This window comes from Anas platyrhynchos, chromosome 12, assembly GCF_047663525.1.
Source record: "Anas platyrhynchos isolate ZD024472 breed Pekin duck chromosome 12, IASCAAS_PekinDuck_T2T, whole genome shotgun sequence".
NCBI lineage: Eukaryota > Metazoa > Chordata > Aves > Anseriformes > Anatidae > Anas > Anas platyrhynchos.
The window spans coordinates 14,967,769-14,990,000 of NC_092598.1; the positions used below are offsets into that span (position 1 = coordinate 14,967,769).

General features: G+C 40.9%; 1 protein-coding gene and 1 long non-coding RNA gene across 16 annotated transcripts in view; both read left to right on the forward strand.

The window, feature by feature from the left end:
- LOC101791976 (uncharacterized) overlaps nt 1–22,232 on the forward strand; it is a 716,414-nt gene that overhangs the window by 544,863 nt on the left and 149,319 nt on the right. The gene's annotated exons all lie outside the window — the stretch shown is intronic.
- On the forward strand, nt 596–5,396 carry LOC140003501 (uncharacterized). The gene is made up of 3 exons (XR_011812290.1): nt 596–772; nt 1,451–1,556; nt 3,188–5,396. It is a non-coding gene; the product is annotated as an uncharacterized lncRNA (long non-coding RNA).

Consider the following 22,232-nt stretch of genomic DNA (forward strand, 5'->3'; position numbering starts at 1 on the left):
CAATTATATCCTATGGATTTCACAGGCATGCAACTTCCTGAACACCCACATTGAGGAAAGAAAGGTTTCGTGTTTGGATCTCTGTTTTGGTAATGTACCAGCAAACAAAGCCCCCCAGGACCACAAAGGACAGCTACAGTATGAGTATTATTCTAAGAAATAGTCAACATTTGTTGGCCCTGACCGCATGGTGACATCTGAATTTAGCACACTGTTCCATGTCCTTGGGATAAAAAGATACCTAGGGAAAGCACAGTTAGGGAATGAGTGTTGCCTTTGCCTTCTATCTAAACTTCCTTAACGTGGGACAGCTTACCAGGCAGAAAAAAATGGGATGAAAATAAATATAAAATTAAAATAACAGAAGGAAGAAATTAAAAAGCCTCTCATCAGCATGGTAACGCTAGATGGCTGGATAGAACAGCGTAAATGAACACTGCCTGCTCAGACACCCATTTCCACCATCTCTGCTTGTACCCCTTGGCCAGCCCAAGCCGTGCAGTGAGCCACCCCCTTTGTCACTGATGACACCACACAGCTACTCTCATCACTACTAACGTTTTTCTTTATTGCTGTCTTCTCTGATTTTAAGCCTGCTTTAAGCACCTACTCACTCTCCTCGCTGACTGCTGTGGGACGAGGGCCAGCAGCCAGGCAGGGGGTCCTTTCCACAACTTCTCTGCCTTTTTGACAGCCCTGGGACTTCTTACCTCATCGAACAAAATAAATCTTTCAGAACTCATCTAGGTGTGCCAAGGCCGCTTCTCTTTTGGTACGTAGTCCTTTCTTTGGGGGGATTGTTTTTGTCTTTTCAGGCTCTTCCATCTGTTTTCGGGAGTCTAACCTTCACAGAGACATTTTTAGGTTCTTTGGGAGTGTTTTTGTCCCTAAAGGAGTTGGTTATAGGTTGTTCCCTGTCCAGAGCTGCTGAAAGCCGTTTGGTGGACCAGCCCTTCTTCCTTTGCGCTGTCAGGAGAGTGGTGGCATTTCCTCTCCCTGTTCCAGGACAGTACATTTTCCCAGATCTCATCATGGCCCCTTTATTCCTGCAGTTAGATTACTCTCTTTTGGTAACACTGAAAAGAGAAATAGATGTCTGGCACCATCTTCTTCTGTAGCTTTAATTCTGAAGACAACACAGAATAGCATGTTAATACAACATTTAACTCACAAAACTTGCTGTCTGCAAGCTTCTGAATTGCAACATTTAAGCATCTCTAGTTAAGTCATCCTGGTCTTCCTTCTCTTGTGGTATTTCTTTCTCTGTAGTCTTTTTGTTATGCATAAGCAATTCCATTTTGCCCTTCATTAGTAACATAGACTATGTATCTACAGAATGCAGTGCTAATTTTAGCAGAGAAGCTTGGATTTTTGGTATTTCTCGTCTGTCCTTACCTTTTTATTAGGCTGTGCCTATTGCATTTGTTATTCGCATGTCCCATTATTCCAGAACGCTGCTCTGCCTGTGTGCTGTCCTGCTGGCATTGCTAGGGGATGCTCCTTGATCACGGTGACTTACGGCAGCTTAAGGCTTGTTTTTTCCCTGAACTTGTTCTGTAAGTTTTAAAATTTTTACCTTAAGTTTTCAGAAATTTTAGTCTTTAAAATTTATATGTTTCTTCTGGCTTGTCCTTTTCTCCTTTTTAAATTCTTTATTCATTGTAATTAGGTTCTCTCCGGGCTTGCAGTATTCTCAAGTACAAAAGCTGTGTTTGCCAGCACTGCACGTGGTACAGTTCTGGGTCCCTGTGATTTCATCAGGTGTTTTACTGGTGAAATCCCCGTGTGCTCCTCCAAATGAAGCCTTCTCATCAGTAGCCGCTCTCCAAAAATCTGTATCTAAACATGGCCAAAGCACTTAACATGGATTTGTAGCCTTACATTGTATCCCGTTTTTCTCCATCCTCTTTAAAACCCGTCTGCAAGCACAACCCAGCCTTTGGCATTCCCACCCGGCGCTGAGCTGCGAGGCTGCTGGGGCCATCCCTTCCCCGCAGCTCAGCAGCCCCGCTCAGGACCCTGCTGTGTGCTGCCGGGAGAGCCCGGCACTGCCAGAGCTGGGGGGGCTTTCTCAGTGCTGCTCTGGTGAAAATGCAGTCCGAGTTTCTGTGGAGAAGCAGCACGGCCACGGATTTCTTCTCCCTCTCTGCTCAGCAGCACACCTGCCTTCAGACTGGCGTACTGTGTTGCACGGGACCTGGTTAGGTCTGGTTTCTGATGAGTTTGGGACAAAGTGTGGGATTTATCATCACTCCACCTAACCTTTCACTCTGATCCGTTACTTTCTTGCTTGCAAAGTGGTGGTGAACTTGATGTGTATCAGTCCAGTAATGAATGATGTCTGTGTGTGTTACGTGTACCTACTGCCTTTCTTCTCCCTCAAAGTGGGGTTGCAGACAGCAAGGAAACTGGTGCCTGGTCTTGTACCTAGTTTTGGAACAATACCTGTTGCAGATAGATAGGTATAATTCAGCATGTAGTTTCTTAGTAAACAAAAGGAAAAAAAATGTGAATTTACATAATAAAAAAAAAAACACTTTTTCCTTCTTCCCCTAAAAAATAATAAATTGAAAGATGGGTTTTATGGCATTTCTAAAACATTTTGCACCATGCCTGAAACCAAATGTGGCAAATAGTATTTCATCTAAGTTGTTTGTCCCATTTTTACTGAAAAGAAACCTTTCTTCTTAGTGTCAGCTTACTCTGTCATCAGGTAGTAAGTGCTGCGAGACCAGTGAGTTATCTGATTATAAATGCTTTGTTCTTGGTTTTAACATCCTACAGAAATTACTATAAAAATTGAACATTGATGTATGGAAGTTCTTTTCAGCTGTCTCATTTTGTTCTGCTTGCATTCCTTTTTTTGCTGTCAGTCCCCTTCTAAAGTACCTATTACCCTATGTTGAGTGTGTGTGTTTGTGTTTTTGTTTTTTTTTTTTAACATTTTGGTCTGAATGATATTATGGAAATTATCTGAGATTTCTAATTAGAATCTCCTTTGTTTATATTTACTGAAATCATATGCAAATAGTGTAGACAGTGGCAAAAGTCTTGTCAGCCAGAGCTACACAGAGAATGTATAAAATAGCTGTCAATGATATGTGCAGCTCCAGCTGGGGAATAGAAGAGAGGTACTGGTGCTTGGTGCTTCCTCTAAAATCAGTGGAGGTTTATTTTCTAATTATAGCAGGGATGGGATTGGGCCTGCAGATCACAAAATGAGATCCTTACCTATGAAATCTGAAGTGACTCAAGGGGTGAAGATGCCTGAGTCCTTTCCTGTTCGTCCTGCTGAAGACCCGTGCTGCTGAGGTACCCACCACCAACAGCTTGCCCCACTTCCCACCCTGCATCTATTACCTGCAGCCTCTCTACCCTGTACTGGTGTTGTAACCAGCGGGCCTGCCTTGTGTACATCTGGAAATCCTGTTTTGGCATCGGGGATTTAGAGAACATCCTGAAAGCAGAACAGACAGGAGCAAAGCGATGGCATGTTAAGAGAAGTGGCATCAGTCCTGAGGGACAGTGGCACTGCTATGAGCCTTCCTGGTGTGTGCAGGTCTCTGGGTACCTAAATTTTGGGAGATGCTCAACATTTCTCAAAGCCGGTGACTAAACCAATGCTTCAGGTGCAGGTGGTGCCTGCCTCCACCCTCCTGTCAGACGTGTCTGGGGGCAGCGTGGGTGCTGGGGTGCTGCTGCAAACACAGTCTCCACAAATGCCATTTCTTCTTGCAGAAATTGCTTCATGGTGGTAGTTCAAAGGATGAGCTCTCTCTGCTGATTTGCTTTTAAAGCGTATCTATTAACAAGACATGTTTAGTGAAAATGGTAAGGCAGAAGTGTTTGGATCTGTTAATAAGGTCACCAATACTTGAACAAAATTCACTGAAATGCAAAACCTTCACGAGAGCAATGAATCTTTTAAGTCTTCTAAATAGGTCTTGAGCTCCATTTGCATACATCTTTATGGAAAATGTGAAGTTCTGTGTAATTACAAGCCACATTAGGGAAACTGCCCAAATAAATGCTATGTGAAGAGTGGCACTAGTTGCCATCTTCCTGGCAAAGCGCCTGCACTATTAATCCAGTCCAGACATGTTAGATTCATGAAAGGTAATTTTGTATGCAGTTCTATGAGTAAATGCAACTTAACCGGATTTGCATTGAATTCATTCAAACACCCAGCAATCTTTGCTGCTTCAAAAGAAGAGCAGTGCTAACTATTTGCGGGCTTAGGAATCTCTTTAACTCCGAGGTTAGAGGCAGAGTTGGAGCTACCCTGGATAGCACATGGATAACCTCTCCTCATGATTTCCATCTTGTTTTTCATATTTACAAACAATTTTCTCTGCTGTGACCTCCAAGAATGAACTATAGGAACAAAACACAAATTTTATGTAGGTTTTTCTTTTCCTTTGTTGAAATTCCCTCTACAAGTTTTATCCCGTATCTCCTTGCTATATTATGTAGTAGATGTCGGCTCTGGCTGCAGCCTGGAAGCCCATCTGTGTATCTCTTCAGTTGTTTGCAAGATCGTAGTGGGAAGATGTGCTAGGTAAGGAGTAAATTCTTGCCGAGTGCTTCATAGACTGTAGGTTTTGAATTTGTTTTGCAACAGAATAACTACTAGCACTGGTGAATATATACCACACTTAAATAAAAGGAAATAGTCTATAAAAACACAGAAGCAAGATATTCTCATAGCTTACATTTTGGCTTCATTGTTAGCTTCGTAAACAGTTCTAAATGCAATGGAAGCTCATCAAGAAATATAAATCTGAAGTAAGCAGTGTCAATCTGTGCATGGGCCATGTTCTGATTTTATGCTAAATAGTATGTATGTAACTGAACCCTTAAGTGTCCTTATTACACCATCACTAAAAAGCTCTATTCAGTCATTTTTCTGCTGTTTATACTTGAGTGTTATTTTGGTGTGGTGTGTCAGTGATTCCATCTGGGCTGTAATTGAGATAAAGAACACTCCTTTACTCACAAAACCCAGGTAATTTTCCTACCCCAGCCATCACTGCGCTGCCTGTGTGAGTTGTACTGTTTTTCCAGAAAACAAGTTGTTACATTCCGGGAATGAATGAGTTAAAGACAGTATTTGGATCAGTGTTGTGAAACTATATATTATCTATTGTATTTCCTTGGCCTTAAGTGGATTCTAGCATGGGATGAATTAGGTTGGCTAGATATTTTCTGCTGACTGTGATATCCCTGTTGAGCAGCTTTCCCAGTACGAATATATTTGGCCCTTCTTTTTTTTCCCCACAAGCTATATCCCTGTATAAAAACAGCTTTATCTCTAAAGAGCAAATAACACCCAGTGCTCATAACAGATGCCAAGAAATGTTTCTGTTTTGATTTTTGAAAATAAAAATTCAACTGTGTTCAATAAAATTCAGAAGCCGTTTTCCTCTGTGGAAATTAAAGGAATCCAAGGAAGTCTAGGAAGATAGCGACCTTCCTAATTAAAGCGGTAGCAACTGCAGGAATCCAGTTTTTACAACCACCTCTATCTCACTGTGCTGAGAACAAAGCAGTCCTCCATTAATATTTTATTTTCTCTTTTCTTCTACTATAACAATGCTCTATGTTCTGTGAGAGCCCTGGAAAGACATGCAGAGCTATGTTAATTATGGTTTAAATAATTGACACTCTGATTGTGTTGTACTTTCCGAATTGTATGTGGCGTGTCACTGGTTCTACATATAATTACATCTATTCACTGCCATCATTTTCCCCCACTTATATCACTGTATACAGTAGGCTACATGGCAAAACTGTGCACACTAACTAATAATGTCTTCACCAAATGACCTTTGTTTTTAAACACACAGAGTACGTGTAGCCAGGGAGGTCTGATTGCCATCGGAGCTGATGCATGCATCCAGGAAGCTCTATTATGAAGCCGTGAATGTCAGGGGAGTTGGGAGCCTGCATCACAAGCACGCTGAGTCTAAAGAAGTGGGTATTAGGAAATTTCCAGTGTGGTCTGATGGTAATTCCTTATTTAACACTGCATCCAGCTTGGCAGCTTCTGGGATCCCAGATATTTATTATTTGCTGTTTTATAGGTGTGTGCACTAACTGCTGGGATTATTAAGTGCATCCAGCTATAGTAGATTCGATACCATGCAACAACATAAACAAGCTTTCAAGACTCATCTTCAGGTGTTGACTGAGTCATTCTGAAAGCCTGTGTGTGTGTACACGCTCCGAGAGTGAGTACCTGGCTTCTTCTTGGAGCTGCTCGTTAGTCGGCATGGCTGCTGCACAGCCATTGCCACTTCAGTGCTTGTCCGGTAAGCAGCTAACTCTAAAATTAAATCCTCTCTCTTATGATACTGCCTTAATGAACTAAAAAATGTGTATGGCTTCTTCTAAAACCTACATCCTTAGATGTGATTGCAGTGTTTGCATTTACTTAGAAGTACTGAGAGTAACTCCCAGCTAAAATGCACACGGTTTGGAGTTGCTTGGGCAATGTCCATCTGTTTGCGTGTTTGTTCTGGTGCCTGCAGGCAACCTTGTGCCCAACTGGAGCTGTTAAGGGAGAGGAATGGGTGTTTGGGAAGGCTACAAGCACAGGTCATCCTCAGGTAACCTGGGAGGCTTATACTGGTAGCTGCTCTGCACCAAGTGCACTCCTTACATCCCAGAACAAGAGCCATCTAAAGAGTTGTATTAAAGACAAATGCTTAGCCCCAAATAGTGCTTCTCCCCATTTGGCCTGTAATCTTGTTTAAAGTGTGGGACAATCAGGAGCTGTAGCCTTTCACGTGAGGCAATAACCCACTGAACATGGGAATTAAACTTGTCTGTGACAGAGAACACTGGGAACAGCTATCTAAAAGCACTTGGGAAGGTGGATCTCACATGATCTTAGGTTAGATCCATGACACATCCCAGAAACCTGAAAACTTTACCAGATGAGAGAAGAAAAATGAAAAAGCTCTCATGCTCGTTGGCCTGCCAAAGAGAGATGGAATAAGAAAGGCACTCCCTAGAAATGTCAGATGGGATTTTCAGAAATATTTAGCAATTGTCTGTGTCTGGCCCAACTCGGAAAGCTGTCCCTGTTTAGGACATGGCTCAAACATGTGGTTCCATGCCGGGGATGTTGATGGAGCCCAAGTGTTACACGAAGCTGAGCATCCCGCATATGGATGGGCTTAGGTCCGTGCGGAAGTGCTTTGTCTGAATTAAGGGCCCTGTTTAGAAGCTCCTGCGCATTGGCAGAGGTTGAAAAGGGTCGTCTCAAAAATAAGGAATGCGTACGTTATACAGTGTTCTTTTTTTAAAGTAACGCTAATCATATAAGCAATTGTTGAATATTAAAAAGAGCAGATACTCAAACTCCTCTCCTTATTTTCCTGTGCTGGGTTAGAGTTAGGCAACGTTTCTCTGCAAATGTCTTTGTGTACGTATGTGTAGGTTTATGCTTCTGAAAACAATGAATGTTTTTAATCAGCACAGACACTGGTGTGGAGACTCAAGAGGAACGATACTGGATTGAAAATACAAAGCAGTTTTTTGGCTTTCGGAAGTTTAGTGCACGTGGTTAAGCGTTTTAGAATGATAGCTTATTGGGGCTTTCTCATATCAGAATTCAATGTAAAATTGCACTGCAAATTTTTTAAAAAAATAAAATCATCTTGTTTGCATATCAGGGTTAAGTTTAAGTCCTGTTTTCATCTTGTTTTCCCTCATCCCTTGGTGTCATTACCAAAACATGTATTTCAGTGCATTAGAAAAAGTAATTTGAGTCAAACGATACCTGAATCAGTTCTGAAATGTATGTAATTTCCTGTGGTGTTGCACGGAGAGAATTGATTTCAAATGTATATTTTAGGATTAGGGTGAAGGGATCAAATAGAAACCAAACTCTTGCGTCTGATGATAGAATTTGACCTGCCGCACTAGCAGACCAGAATCCCGTAGGATGGTACCTGTGACACACAAATCCCATATCTGTGTATTCATTTAGTCCCATCAAGGAGAGCCGGGTGGAAAAGTGGTGAATCAGTTACAATCAATATTTATGATACACCTAAAGGCATATTGGAAATTTGTGAGAAACTGTTTCCTTGTATGCTTTCCCATACTTTGTACTTAGGGATGGTAACTCTGAGTGATGCAAGCAGGGCACAGACCATGGCAGGAACTTGGTGCTCACTGACTGCTTGTGCACTAAAAACTGCTGATAGGCTCCGAGTCCTGGGGAGCTGGCCTGGGATGGCAGGTCATTGCCGTGGGGCACAGTTCTCTGTTGTTCTCTGTGATTGATGCTTGCAAGTATTTCTTTGAAAAAAATGATCAGAGATTGCTTCATGGATTCTATCTATAAAGCATTATTTTTGTTTTACTGTTTTTCTGGAGCAGAACCCGTGTTTGAGACCTAAGTCTAAGTCCATCTAAGTCATGGATTTTCTGCTTAAGATTGTGCTTTTGTGTCCAATGGAGGTTGAAAGTAACTGCAAAATTTGCTTTCAGGTTAATTCAGATCACAAATCTGTGTGGTTAGAACTTAAATTCAAAGCTTGTGATTTTTAAATTATTTTTTTGAAAAAGTTGTATGTGGTAGGATGTCATTCTCATAGTTACTTCTGTATTCAAGTTATATGTGAAAGTAGTTTGGAGCCTGTAGATGATCTGGATGTGTGAACGTGTAGTTCTCTACCAGTAGTATGCAACTGTATATTCACTTGCTTATTGTTTATATTGTAATATTCATGTATTTTGCATTTCACGTGGAATTACCATACAAGCATGGTTTCTTATTAGCTGTGCATCTCAAGTCTGTAAGTATATTAAAAGTATTATCCATCTGGATTCCATCATTTCAATATTGCTTCTTTTAGGGGAAAAAAAAATATATTTCTCCTTTCCAATCTTCCTCCATATCTTCCCCACCCTAGATAACTCCAGTCATGATTCAGAAAGTATATGAGCAGCAAAGTCCTCTCCAGAATTATCAGTTGATCACAAACATTCTTGGATATGTCTTTAATGCACAGGATTTTCTGAAGATAGTAATGATATCTTGATACCCCAGGCTGAATACTTAATAGAAGCATGGTCTATATTTAGTACATAACCTCCATTCTGTGAAAATCAGGCTGTATAGCAAACTTAGGTCTATGAGTTGCTGAACATGTGAGTAGTTGCGTTAAAACATAATAATTAAATGTCTATAATCTGTTAATTCTGCAATAATAATTCTATTCATATTCTGGCATCCACTGTGGATGTATCCCTGATGTAAGGTGCATCAATTAATACTTTAAATTACATTTTCCACACAGGTCTATCAGTACTCTTATAATCAGAGGAACACTGAATTTCCTGAGCTGTGTCCCATCCTTTTAAAGGACTGAGTTTTATTAAAGTTCATATGAGTAACTGATGCGCTCTCATTTGCCTGAGTGCTAAGTGGAACGCCTTCCAGGCCAGCTCTGTATCTTTGCAAATCCTGAAAATTTCTATTCTGTTCTCTCAAATGTGTTTTTCAGCATTTACTGTGACCATGCAAATGTTTTCTAGTTATATTGTTTTAATGGAGAAGCAGCCATGAGTGATGTAATTCTACATTGTCATTTTCCTTTTCTGTGCAGCTGCTGCAAAATTAAAAAGCTGTAAAGTTACAAATGGTTTTATATGAAGCAATACACAGCATGGAATTTCCTGCTGGTGGTTAAAATAATACAATTACTTTTAACAGATGAAAGCAGTTAAGAGTCCAAAGCAGGTCTCTATTTAAAAAAGAAAATCCTTTTCTTCTGCAAATATCCTTTTAAAACATTTTTTTCCTTCTTTTCAAGCAATCTCATCGTAGATTTTTTTTTTATTCTGTTGGATTTTTGGCGTGCAGTACAGATCAAAAAGAATACACACGGTGCCAGGTAAGAAAACAGTAGCAGAAAAGCTTTATCTGAGCACAGTTCACCAGCCATACATCTCGGTTTGTTCTCGTATCCATCTGCAGAGTAAAACAGCCATATGCTCAGAGACATCCTTGTCTTTTCTCTTTTTCTCTCCCTTGCACCAAAAAGAAAAGTCATTAGGTTTGACAAGAACGGTACATTTCGTAGTAATTACAAGGGAAGCACAAAACAAAGCCGGGCCAGCTTCACAATGTCCATGAACGTCCTAATGCACCCAAGACTGTTTTAACATTCTCTTAGAGGGAAACGGATTAATTGGTTCTTTGTACCTCCAAATTGAAATCGCGGTGTAACCTGGTTGTGCTCGGCGCGGGAAGCCTTCGGGGATGCCAAAGTTTGGACAGGAGTCTGGGACATCGCGGAGTCCCTGAACTGTTGTGTTCAGTGAGCTGTGAAAAGTCATTCAGAAGAGAAACACTCAGCATCCTTTATTTATTTGCATTGAAATATTTATCTGTGATGTGAGCCATTCATAATAGATTGTCAATCTCTTGTGCCTTGTGATGAATCTGGCCGTCTTGCATTGAATTCTAAGTATTTCCTTCTGTGAATAATTTCATAATTGTCACATTTCCAACTTATGAATGTTCCCTGACCTTTTGATCCAAATTATCTTTTTTTTTCCTTCTCTAGGAAGGGAAATATCAAACCTTTAATTTTCTGTTTAAAAAAAAAAAAAAAAAAAGGAAAGAAAAAACAACTCACCTACCTAAATTATTAATTTTTGAACTTAGAGATTAAAACTCAATCAACCTGAAAATTCATGTCTTGCTGCTCTTTCCTGATAATTGAAGGAAATTATTTATGTAGCATAGATTAATATTGTTTCATGTTCTACCTGACATTCCAGATTAAAGTATGACTTTGAAATAGAGATGGGTTGGGACTGAAATACCCAATACAGCCACTCTAGTACATGGAAAGCGATGTGTTAGGTTCTTAGTACCGGAGCTCACAAAGGAAGTCAATTTTCACTTCCATCTTGTTATGTGCTGGGGGGAATGGAAAGAGAAATAAGCTTGGGAGGGAAGAGGGGGAGAAAAAAAAAAATGTAGAGAAGGAGAATGAGGGTGTGATAACAGTAAGCAGAGTGCATTCTCCATTCTTGGTGCTGGCTTGCAGGGGGCGGGATGCCCCAGACACACTGCTTTTGGTAGGAAGACAGAAACTGGAAAACAGAAACTCTCCTACCAAGCTGCATCTAACAATGTCATAGCCCCCTCTGAGCTATAAATGGATATAGAGAAGGCTCTGTGCTTTTTTGCCGTTCTGGGACAGGCGATCTCCCAAGTAACATCTAGAGTAACACTTAGCATTTCTGGCACAGCCACGGGCCTTTTGCTGTAGCGGAAGAAGCCATGCTGGCCTACCAGCCCAGGAGGGTTTCTCTGTGTTTTTCAGCGAGCTCCTCTCAGCCTTTTCTCTTTTCCTCTCTCTTCTTTTTCTCCTTTCCTTTCTCTTCCTTTCATCTCTGAAAAAGGAGCTTGGAGGCAGGGGAAAAGAAGGCAGTTTGAAGGAGGCTGAGCAGTGCTAACCCAGAACACAAAGGGTGGAGGTGTATCTGCTGGCTGCTGGCATGCAGCCATCGTGGTTATCAGCTTAATAGCATAACTTAACAGGAAGAATTACACTCGTGACCTTCTGCTCCAACAGCACAAGCTTCTATCACTTGAGCTAAAGGAGAATCTCCATTAGTAGTTGCTCATTGTCACAGGGCACGTATCCCTCTCTTGGGCCAACCACTTATAATGACAAGATATCATAAACACTTGAACAGCTCTGATTTTGTCCAGTAGAGGGAAGTGGATAGACACAAACACTAACTCAATATGTTCGAGAGAGATATCATCAACATATTAACCGCATCATGCGTGATTGGCAAAAGGCGTAACAATTGCAGGAGAAACGTGCGTTTCTCACTGCTGCCAAAAACTCTGTATTGACTAAGGATCATTTCCACTAGAATTGCTGCTTCTTGCCCTGTCGCTCTCCTCTGAATTACAGTGCTGCCAGCAAAGAGTAATCTGGATCATAGACCAATTTACCTTGTTGCTGAAAAATAACGTGTTGCTTTCAGCAGTGCTCATTAAGTGTATTTTTTTTTTTTAAATCAGGTTCTTGGGGGAAGAGAGCTATTGAGAATTACCTTCAAGTGAGACTGGCAATAAGCTGCATTTCAAAACTAGATGTTTTTTTTCTTGGAACTAGCAGTGGAATGAGGGTTTAGGTACTGCTACAATGCTCCTCCAAAGCATTTGGATGCTGGGTTTCTGAATAGTTCAGTATTGATTGTTATTTCTTGTGTAGTGTGACAAAAGCAAAGTATTTCAGATCTCTCTCTTTCTTAGACCTGTATTTACTCATGCTAGTCCACTATCTGTTCCCTGGGTGAAAAGAGAGTTACTGAAGTGAGAATTGCCCCTTGTCAGCTGTAGTGGTGCAGGTACTACCTACACAATAGAGAACGGAGGAAGCTTGCCTCTTCTGGAGTCATGTGTTTGGACTAGGAGGCCTTTTTCTAAGAGGGCCTTTAAGGCAAAGATGTACTTACTGAGTAGCGCTGATCCTGCTGCTGTACCATGGAAACGTGACCATCCTTATCAAATATTCCCAAGCGTGCTGACAGGCAGTCGTCAGCCCAAGCTTTCTTTGGAAAGCTTTCTCTGTCCCTTGAAGCAGTCCCCTCTTTCTCTTTTAATGCTAAGCAGTTCTCCACGAGGTCCACCAGCTCCTTCCTCTCTGTTGGGTTAGTTGGACTGTCCAAATTTTAAAGAATGCCAACTGGCTTGTGACCAGCCATTTATAGAACAGCTCCTGTTCCAAAGCCATTTTTTCCCACCAACTTTGGCCGTTTCTCCTCTTCATCCTTTTCTGTGCAGAACTCCGAAGTCCCTGTAGAGGTTTCATAACATCCCAAAGCCTTCATCAAATGGTAAATTGGTATTCTGTTAGGCTGTCAAAAGGGATTAGAAGGAGGAATCTATTCTTCTTCTTACTCTCATTCTTTAATGACAAGTTACATTGCCAGCCTGTCCACTAAATCACATTAGGCAAGGACTAATTTACCTCTTCATACCAAAGTAGAGGGAAGCCAGAAGAATATTCTCCCACTCTAGGACATGCTTTGAGAATTCAGATAACTCCCATGCGCTACTGTAATTGTATTTTAAAAGAATTAGCATTTTATTAGCATGAAAATAGATAAGAACCCCCCAAAATCTTTTCTTCTTCTGTTCTGGAAGTGTAAATACACTCATTTTAGGTAACTGTGAAGCTATAATACAATCCATATTTGAGAAATTCAACAAAATTTTGATCAGTTAAAGTTTTGACACGTGCATTTTTATGGAGAAATTTTCAGTGGGTTCTCTTAGAATCTTACATTCTTTAACGGTAATCATTCATTTCATCCTCTCCACAGGAGTTTGAGTTTAGCTGGAAACTGAAGATGTTCTACTTCCCAGCACCTGTACGTGCAGATAGATCTCACATCCAGCATCACTGTTCGTGGATGCAGGCATTAGGACTGATCCGTACATTGTCTAAGACACAGTCCTTACAGAAGGGAGAAATGTCCGTTATAATATCAGGAACCTGATTCTCAAACCGGTATTATCTAAATACAGCCTATTTCCCCACGTGTAGGGGCATGCCTGGACTTTGGAGGAGGAAGGGGGAGATGCCTTGAAAAGAGGGAGAAAATCAATGTACCTGCTGCTGGCCCAATTCACCCCCAGAATTCAGCTGATGTGCCTCCCGCCTCCATGGTTGGAGTGCTGGCACAAAAGATGTGGTTAATGATGCTCTTTGCATTTTGCCATTATGATGAGGTATGTAACGATGGGACAGATTAGATTAATTGCGAGAGCAATTGGCAAATGTAACCAAATAGCAGACAGTCATGATTGCTCTACCCAAACACAGAGCTAGAAGAGTTCAAGGAGTGTTAATGCTGTGCTGCATCCTGCAAGACCAGAATGAATGCCGTGCATTTCCAAGCACAAGAAATTCTGCATAAATAGGACATTCAATTATTTATGACTAGGCTCCAAGTCAGTGATTAATTAGCATTTTAAATATGGTTGATTAACACATTAACCCTATTTTATGAAAACTATTTTAAAAGATACATATTACATGTGCTTCCATTTGATTTTCACATTTCTGATGTCTTTCATCTGTTAGATTACTGTGTCCTATAAGACTTTCTAGAATGTTTAATTATTTACTTTACAAATGCAGGATGTTATAATGATATTTGTAAAGAAAAAGCTAGGATAATGAATATACAATACAGTATTAGCAGCTTCCCCAACTGTTGACAGGAGGTTAGGGGGGTATGGGTGGAGGAAGAAAGAAAATCAGAACAAGATAATAATGTTGCACTAGATGTATACAAGTGAATATGCAATAAGCTTTGGGAATAGTGTACAAAAGCAATAACATAATTTACCATTCTGTATGAAAGAACTATCTGAGGTGCTTTTGTCTGTATTGAAGGCAATGTTTGGAAGGCTTCGCTGGAAAGCAGAATATAACCTAGAAACTGTGTGCATTACCAGTTACAGAAGAAAACATTTACTTGTTTTAATAACCGGTTATTTATTTCTATTATTAATTATTCATCCATCTCTCAGCGATTACTAGCATACTGGCTGCTACTGTACCAAGGGCTGGGAGTTTACCTGCCAGACCTAGCAGTGAAGAGAAGTTTCTGATATGCGAACATACTCAGACTTTACAAGTAGAATGGGAAGGAGGGAGAGCCCCCCACAGCAGTGCTCAGTTCATTTTAAGCTATTTTTCTTCCATGCAGATTAATCAAATTGCAATTCTTTTCTGTTATTACCATCCAAACACCACGTACGCCTCTACGTTTTGCCAACAACCTACATATGGTCTCATCAAATAGACTGAAATTGTGTTGGCAGCGAAAATGTCAGAATTGGCCTTTTTTGGAGGCCTCATCTTGAGACATCCTGCATGTCTTCACCATTTGGAGCACTCATAAGGGCCCAGAAGCAAGCCCCTACCTGCTCCTGTGAGGTTGATGCACAGTCAGTATGCCTATGTGAAGGCATATGCGTGAATACTGTGAATAATTGGATCTGTCCCCCTTTCTGCAAAAAGAGTATAGCAATCGGTGGTGTAAGAGTTGGCTGTCTTCCCCCTGTATTGGAGGATAAAAAAAAAAAAAGCCCTGCAAAGACCACTTCAACTTGTGCTTGACTTTCTCCAAAGCTTAAGCTCTGTGTAGAACAAAATGTGGCACTGAAAGGTGTGGTACCAAAAATCAGTCAACTAGCTGTTCAGCTGAAAAATAGCTTATTAGCAGGAAAATCATTAAGGTACAGCATAGATTTACTGTCACAGAAAGGTAATTGAAAAAGGATGCGATCGACAATTTTTACCTATCTTAATCAGGGAGATTATTTGTCTGCAGTATACTTCTTGTAACAAGCAAGCTGTTGATGTCATTGTGTGCTACTTAAGCTGAAGGGCCTGATTCTTCTCCAGAAATTTCTCCTTTACAGTAATTTTGCAATCAAAGCTTATCCCCAACCTTCATAGCATTGCCATTCCTGTCTGAAAAAAACAGGTACTTAAATTTTTAATCTGCTCACTTCTGCTTTATGCTTGGAAGTGCAGCTAAACTGTTCCGTTTCTTGACTGGAAGGCTCTTTCCATGGAAGGATGTCCATAAAAAGATGGGAATTGGGCTATCTGGACAAGATACATGGGTTCCATGCGTTAGGAGACTATATGCAAGGGTATGTGATTACCATATATCAGGAGACTCTGGAGTAAGTTCAGTGAAGTCATTATGATGATATCATTGCTGGTAGCCGTTACTTTACATTACTCGTGGCCATTACTGTAATCTAAATGGACATTGGGAGGAGATTATGGTGAAAGGTGCTAATGGCTCGCACATTAGAGGTCATTAACATATAGGCACCCAGGATGAAAGTCTATGTACAAAGAGTTAAATAAATTGTGCAGCAGCTTCCCCCAGGGAGTCGTTAAAGGTATTATGCAAGTTTAAGCACTCTTCTTTATCTGGGCCATTAGACCTTTCAAACTAGGAGGTCTAAAGGAAGAGCTTCTGAGTAGTGGTTTTCCCAGGTGTAAAATCAAGCCTGTGAGTTGGGGCTGGGAGGTGGTGGGTGAGACTGGAAGACAATGGAGAGTTTAAGCAGGTAAATGTGTCGGGTTTGTCTGAATGCTGGAGAAAACACCGTTAAGTGTGTGCAGTTTTTGCCTCCTAGGACAGAAGGTGCATCTTTTAGGGCTGTAGTTTGGAGTACAATCAAACTACCCACCTCATCCTGAGCTGAAAGGTTTGCTGTATTGTTGCAATGTCTTTTTTTTTTTTTTATCTAGTAGAGTAGCAGTATGCAGAGTGCAAGTATTCTAGCAATGTAAGTATCTGCTATCATAAAGATTTTCCAATACTATTAATGTAAAACATTAGACATTGCCAAAATCCTACTGTTTTCGCTCCCCAGCTTGAATAAATAATAGAAGACAGGAATAAGTAGAGAAGGGAAATAAATTCTTCCTCTCAGCTGAGGCTGTCTTTGCAGAGATGTTTTCTTCCTCCAGCCTGCCTCCAGAGCTGATAGTAAAAGTAATTCAGAAACTTAAGCTAGCACCCAAGGCAGCATCCTGGCTCTGCTGGGGGAAAGATCCACCTTACCACAGTTGTGATACTCCCTGTTTGTTAAGACAGCTGTCTATAGGTTGGAATTTATTTTTTGGTCTTCCCGTTCATAGCCAACCAAGAGATGCATGCAACAACTGTAGTATGTCTTACAGGGACTGATCAAACCAGAGTAAACCAAGAGTAAGGGATTTTGTATGAATTATCTGTAGTAAGATATATGGCTGAGTCAAGACTGCCTCTCTGCAGAAAGATTTCCAACCCTTAGTTTTGTAAAAGGTCTTGCTAGTAGAAGAAAGTAAGTCATTGCTAAATATAAGCCAATAAAACTAACCCAAAACCAAAACCAGTAGAGCAATAAAACAGAGCACTGTAGTTAGGGATAAGAAATATTTCCATTTTAGGTCATTCCGCATGAATCTTGAGTCACGGTTAAAGTTACTTCAAGTAACTACCACAAGTGTCCTGGAATCCTGGTCCTGAACCCTCCGTACAAGTCTCGGGGTATGTAGCAGGAGAATGACCAGCTCCAGCCTTGCACAAGGACTGGGTTTCCCTCCTGGCGTAGGGTGGGCCCAGGAGCTTGTTTACACCACATCTTGTGCTGAAATGCAGTGAGGATGTTGCTGAAGTGCACAAATTGGTCCGGAAAGGTTATCACCAAGTTCAGGTATAAATTTTTATATGGCTTAATGCAACGACATGATTAAGGCATAGACCGGAGAGGAAGCGGACAGGAGGATATTTCCCCAGATGTTTTACTGAGGGCTTACAGTAGCAAAAGAGAAATAATTTGGGTTTTGTCCTACAGCAAATCCTATAATTAATTGTCAGGTAGAAAATAGGCTGTACAGAAGTTAATTCACTGGGGACCACAATTGCTGTGCCTGTGCCCTCGGTGCCTGTTCCAGTCCTGATCCAAAGTCAGTTGAAGCCAATCGATCAGGCCCTAATTGCACACTGATTAGTATCGCTGTGCTTGGCAGCATAGTAAATCTTTAAGAATTAGGAGGCACCACATTTTTTGGAGTAGTTCTTTTCACCATTAGGTGTGACTGATAACTTGCAGGGGGATTTAAACACGAATATGGAATTATTGAGAGACAACACCATGTGTAATTGTTGCCAAGATAATAGATGAAATGGCTCAACTTCCATTGGAAAAGTTTCAAAGGTTGAAAAGTTTCAGACAGGCATTTTTGCAGGTGTAATGAAAGGATCAGCATGTATTTCCCCCAAAGGCTTTCATTTTTCAGTTTTATCCTTAAGAGAAGCCAGTGGCACTTCCTGGGTATTGTCATTGACTAAGGCACAAAGAAGGAGAAAAAAGAAACAATTGATAAAAAAAAAAAATAGAAAGAAAAAGTGAATCAAAACATGACTTCTTGTTTTCAAGAAGAAGGGCCAACTTTTACTTTATAGTAACAGCTTTGAGATCAGCAGCTGTGGGATTACATGGCAGAGGTTTGTAAAAAAAAATCAATAACTGCTGCTGTTTGGAGAGAGGGAAAGAAAGGACAGCTAACTAGACCAGATTGTAACAGTTCTGCAAGCAGTCACAATGCTCACCTTACAACAGCGCAGCCCTGCAAATTATTAAATAATAAATCACAAAGTTGAACAGTCTTGGGTGGACAGAATGCGTTTGACTGTAAAGCAGACAGAGGCCTATGAATTATTCACATCTCAAGCAAAGATAAAACAAGCAGAGAAGAAATGAGAAGAATTCTTCCAAACAGGTTCTCCTGTACTGAAATATACCTTTTGATTACTGATACATATTTGGGGATTCAACCGGTCAAAGTCATGCCAGAACTAAGAAGAAGGAGACAACTGCAACCTAGGTTTAGTGCTATGGGAAAATCCTGCCATTAATAAGTAACTTCAGAAGTAATGTGCCTGTGAAATAACATTTTGCAACATTAGGATGTTAGCAATTAAGGGGAAAAAATGGATCTCGGGGAATAATTGTCATAGAAGTGTCAAGATCTCGAGTATTTATCTTTAATTTAGTGAGTTAAAACTTGGTAAGAGCTTATTTTAATCAGAACATGAAACTGGAAGCTGAAAATCTGCTTATGGAAATGTGGGAATCTTATGTTTTGATAATTTTAAGCATCTGTCTTAGCTGAAATGGGAGGAAAAGAGTTAAAGGTTATCTAGATATAAAGACAAGGCAGAAAAACAGAATTCTCTGTTCTGGACTGTGAGTTTTTATTACTGGTTTATAGCATTTATGTTATTTGAACATAGCTAATGTCTATGACTTACAGAGGAAACAAAATCAATCAAAACACTCATTTCCCTTTGAAGTTGCCTTTTTTTTTTTTTTTTTTTTTTTTTTTCCCCTAGCAGAGTTTCAGGCTTGCTGCACTGATGCACAGATCTAGCAGGAGAAAATAGGTAGGGCCAAATCCTGCCAACAGCCTCCGAGGCCAGTGCCTACCACTCTTGTTGGGGCTGTAGTGCTGACCTGGCTCCAGAATCTGATCCATGCCATATTCGTGGGGAGATAAATGGCTCAGAACAGGCTTTTTCCCAACAGACTTGCTTGGTTTCAATGACAATCTTTGTTTAACAGTCTCTCTTCAGAATGGTTTTATACGCGTAGTAGTGCCACCTTTGTGATCAGCATGGTTTCCTGAAGGACGGAGGCATCATGCTTGATGAGTCCAATGCTGTCTGAAGCTACAGAAAGCCACCTCTCCTTCATTCCTTGCTTCCTGAAGACCAGGCCTGGGAACAAATCTAATTTTTTGGGAACTTTTCCCATGACTGATTTGTGTTGCTACCTTTAGTTGCAGTGGTGGAGCTGGCGTACCTCATCTTTCCATCAGAATATTACTAAAAGATTTATTTTTGTAATGGCAAGTGCAAGGAAGAAGAAAAGGGAGGAGGGTGCAGCTGAAGGGAAGACATCAGTAACTCCACTGGATGTGTGCACTTGGGTCCCACCGACTGGGTGAAAGCTTGCATTTTCCACTGAAGTGCAAGCAAGCGTTCCCAGTTTCCCTAGCAGCAGCTTCTCCAGCAGCTGGGCCTGTAAGAGTTTCCCATAAACGTGCGGCCTGATAAGGAGCAGAGGTGCTTTACTAGTGTAGCTGCCACGAGCTGCGAGCGCAGATGAGAAGCAGCCCACGCCGGCTCCCGAGGACGGGAAGTCTGGGTTGGGGCGTGAAGGTGCAGCCTCCCTCTGCACACCTCCTCTAGACTCAGTCCCCTAATGCATGCTTATTCCTGACCCACGACTGATCCCTTTGTCTGGAATACCTGGGATGGTTCAGGTCAGCCTTCCCAGCCTCCTGATTTCCCCCATTTCAGGGACGTCAATGCCTATGCTGTAGCCAGGGCTGCTTCTGAGCCTTGCTGCTGCCCTCCCAGCCCCGTACTGCCCCAGCTTTTCCCTGCGGTCAGCTGGGAGCAGGGTGAGGAGGCTTTTCTGAACCCAGTGTCCTCTGGTGTTAGCCGGTGCTTTTCCCCAAGACAGAGGGTGACAGAGGCAGCTGTGAGCTGATAGTTTTACACAGGAGGATGCGGTAAGAGTCATGAAATGTAATTCCAGAGAGGGTTGGCAGGGATGCAGATAACCAGCAATAATACAGGGTAAAAGTGAAATGTAGCCAAGCTTCAAAGGTGCAGACTAGAGGCTTCAACCTGGTAAAACAAATTCAGAACAGTAAATAAAAGCAAATAAATTGGCCAATGTAGCCAGCTGAGAGAAGACTACTCCAACTACTCCAGTGGTTTGCACAGTGTGCATGAGAGGAGCAAGTTGACACGAGCAACTTCAGCAACTGAGATGAAGGGAGGCCTGAAGCAGCTGTAACTAAAGAGCTGGCAACCTTTCTGAGGTATTTTATCAATGCAGGACACAGCACATCTGTCTGAAGGGTTCTGGGGCATCCATGTAGCACCAGAAAATTTGTTTCTGGTGTGCCAGAGCTAGACAAGTATTTTGCTGGTATCCATTTGCTAGCAGCCAGGAAGTTACACATCACGTAGGTACTTCATTAAGCATCTAATATGTAGGTTCAGGCTTCACAAATGAGCTTGCAGGTTTTTCTATTGAAACTTCGGTTCTCATAAGTATAGATTCCTAAACAGCAGGATGGTCAATGGAAAACATAGGATTAATCGCAAGATATGCTGCTCTGGTGTCATCTAAGTATTTCAGGTAGACAGTGACATCTTTACTGGCAGCTGAAGTTGGTGAAGTTTCTCTGTGTGGGGCAGCATAAATATAAGCTGGACTTAGCAGCCTTCTATTGAGCCTGCCATGGCAGCAGAAAGTTTCAACCTTGCTTTAATTTATTTGCTCAGGTTTGCCAAAGAAACAGAATCCATACCGAATGTGTAGATCAGGCTCACACAAATCAGGCAAAAGAGTAATTTATGCTTATGTTTTACCCTGTATGTTCAGTATTAAAGCATGTTAAAATACTGTCTTAAAGATTATAGAATATGTAGTGTAGGGATTTAGGCAGCAGAAGGATGGTTGCATTATTGCTTTTTTCAGTAAAAGGAAAGAACTTGACTGGAGTTATTTTATATATTACTAAAAAAAAAAGCTTGTTATAACCTCGGGTCTCTGTAGTACACATATGCATCTTTAAGAGCATATTTGGTGTTGTTTCCTCTGTGTCCTGGTTTAATTGGATGTTGCTAGTGGGTGTTTTGTGTCTTTGGGGCATCATACAGGGAAGGTGCCAGCACTGTAAGCCTTGGCTATGCTGAAGCAGAAACTACCTGGTTGGGGGGAAAAAAAAAAAAAAAAGATGAAACTTGTTTTAAAGTGTTTAATTTTATCCTTCAAAAAGAAGCGAGTACCTGCATAATGGACTCTGGTGAGTACTATCAATTAGAGTTTTGAAGTGGATATTAGGGAGATTATTTATAATACTGTTATATAATGGTTGAGATGGACTGCAGTGGAGAAATTAACATGACAGAGGGATGGAAATCATATTAGAACTTGGACTTACTTGAAAGTTGATAAAATTATATAAAAAAATACCATTCAGAATAAACACTAATGATATGCCTTTTTATTGATGTTTAATTCAGAAAAGAAGTTAATGCATGCCTTGAAAAGCAAAGAAGGACTGCTTTATGCTTAATAATTTGCTTAAACTGAATTTCATACAGAAAATTAATTTGCTCTTAACAACTAGATGACTTTCTAGAAGGGAAAAAAGTTATAGTATTAGAGCTCTTCAGTACATTTGAAATACTAAGAACTGCTTGGATGAATACATTAAGAAACTTTTGGGTGAAGACAATGTTTTTTCCCCTTGGGTTTTGGAAATGCTGCTTGCTTTTGACCATCCTGAGAAGGTCGGAGGCCACTTGAGCTGCGGCCATGGCAATCACATGGAAAAGGTCGGCAGAGATCTCACAGCCCTCACAGAGCCCCAAACACAGGACCTCTTCTAATCTCCCCAACCCAGTGTGCTCCAAATCTATTCAAGTCAATACATGCAAGGTTTTTAGGGTGCTAACTTAGCCAAAATCTGTGATTAGATTCTGTTGCTAAATCAAGTCAAGTATTGTATGACTTTTTATCCACACAAATATTGCTCATACGTCCTCGTAAAGCTCTCCTGCACCATGGCTGC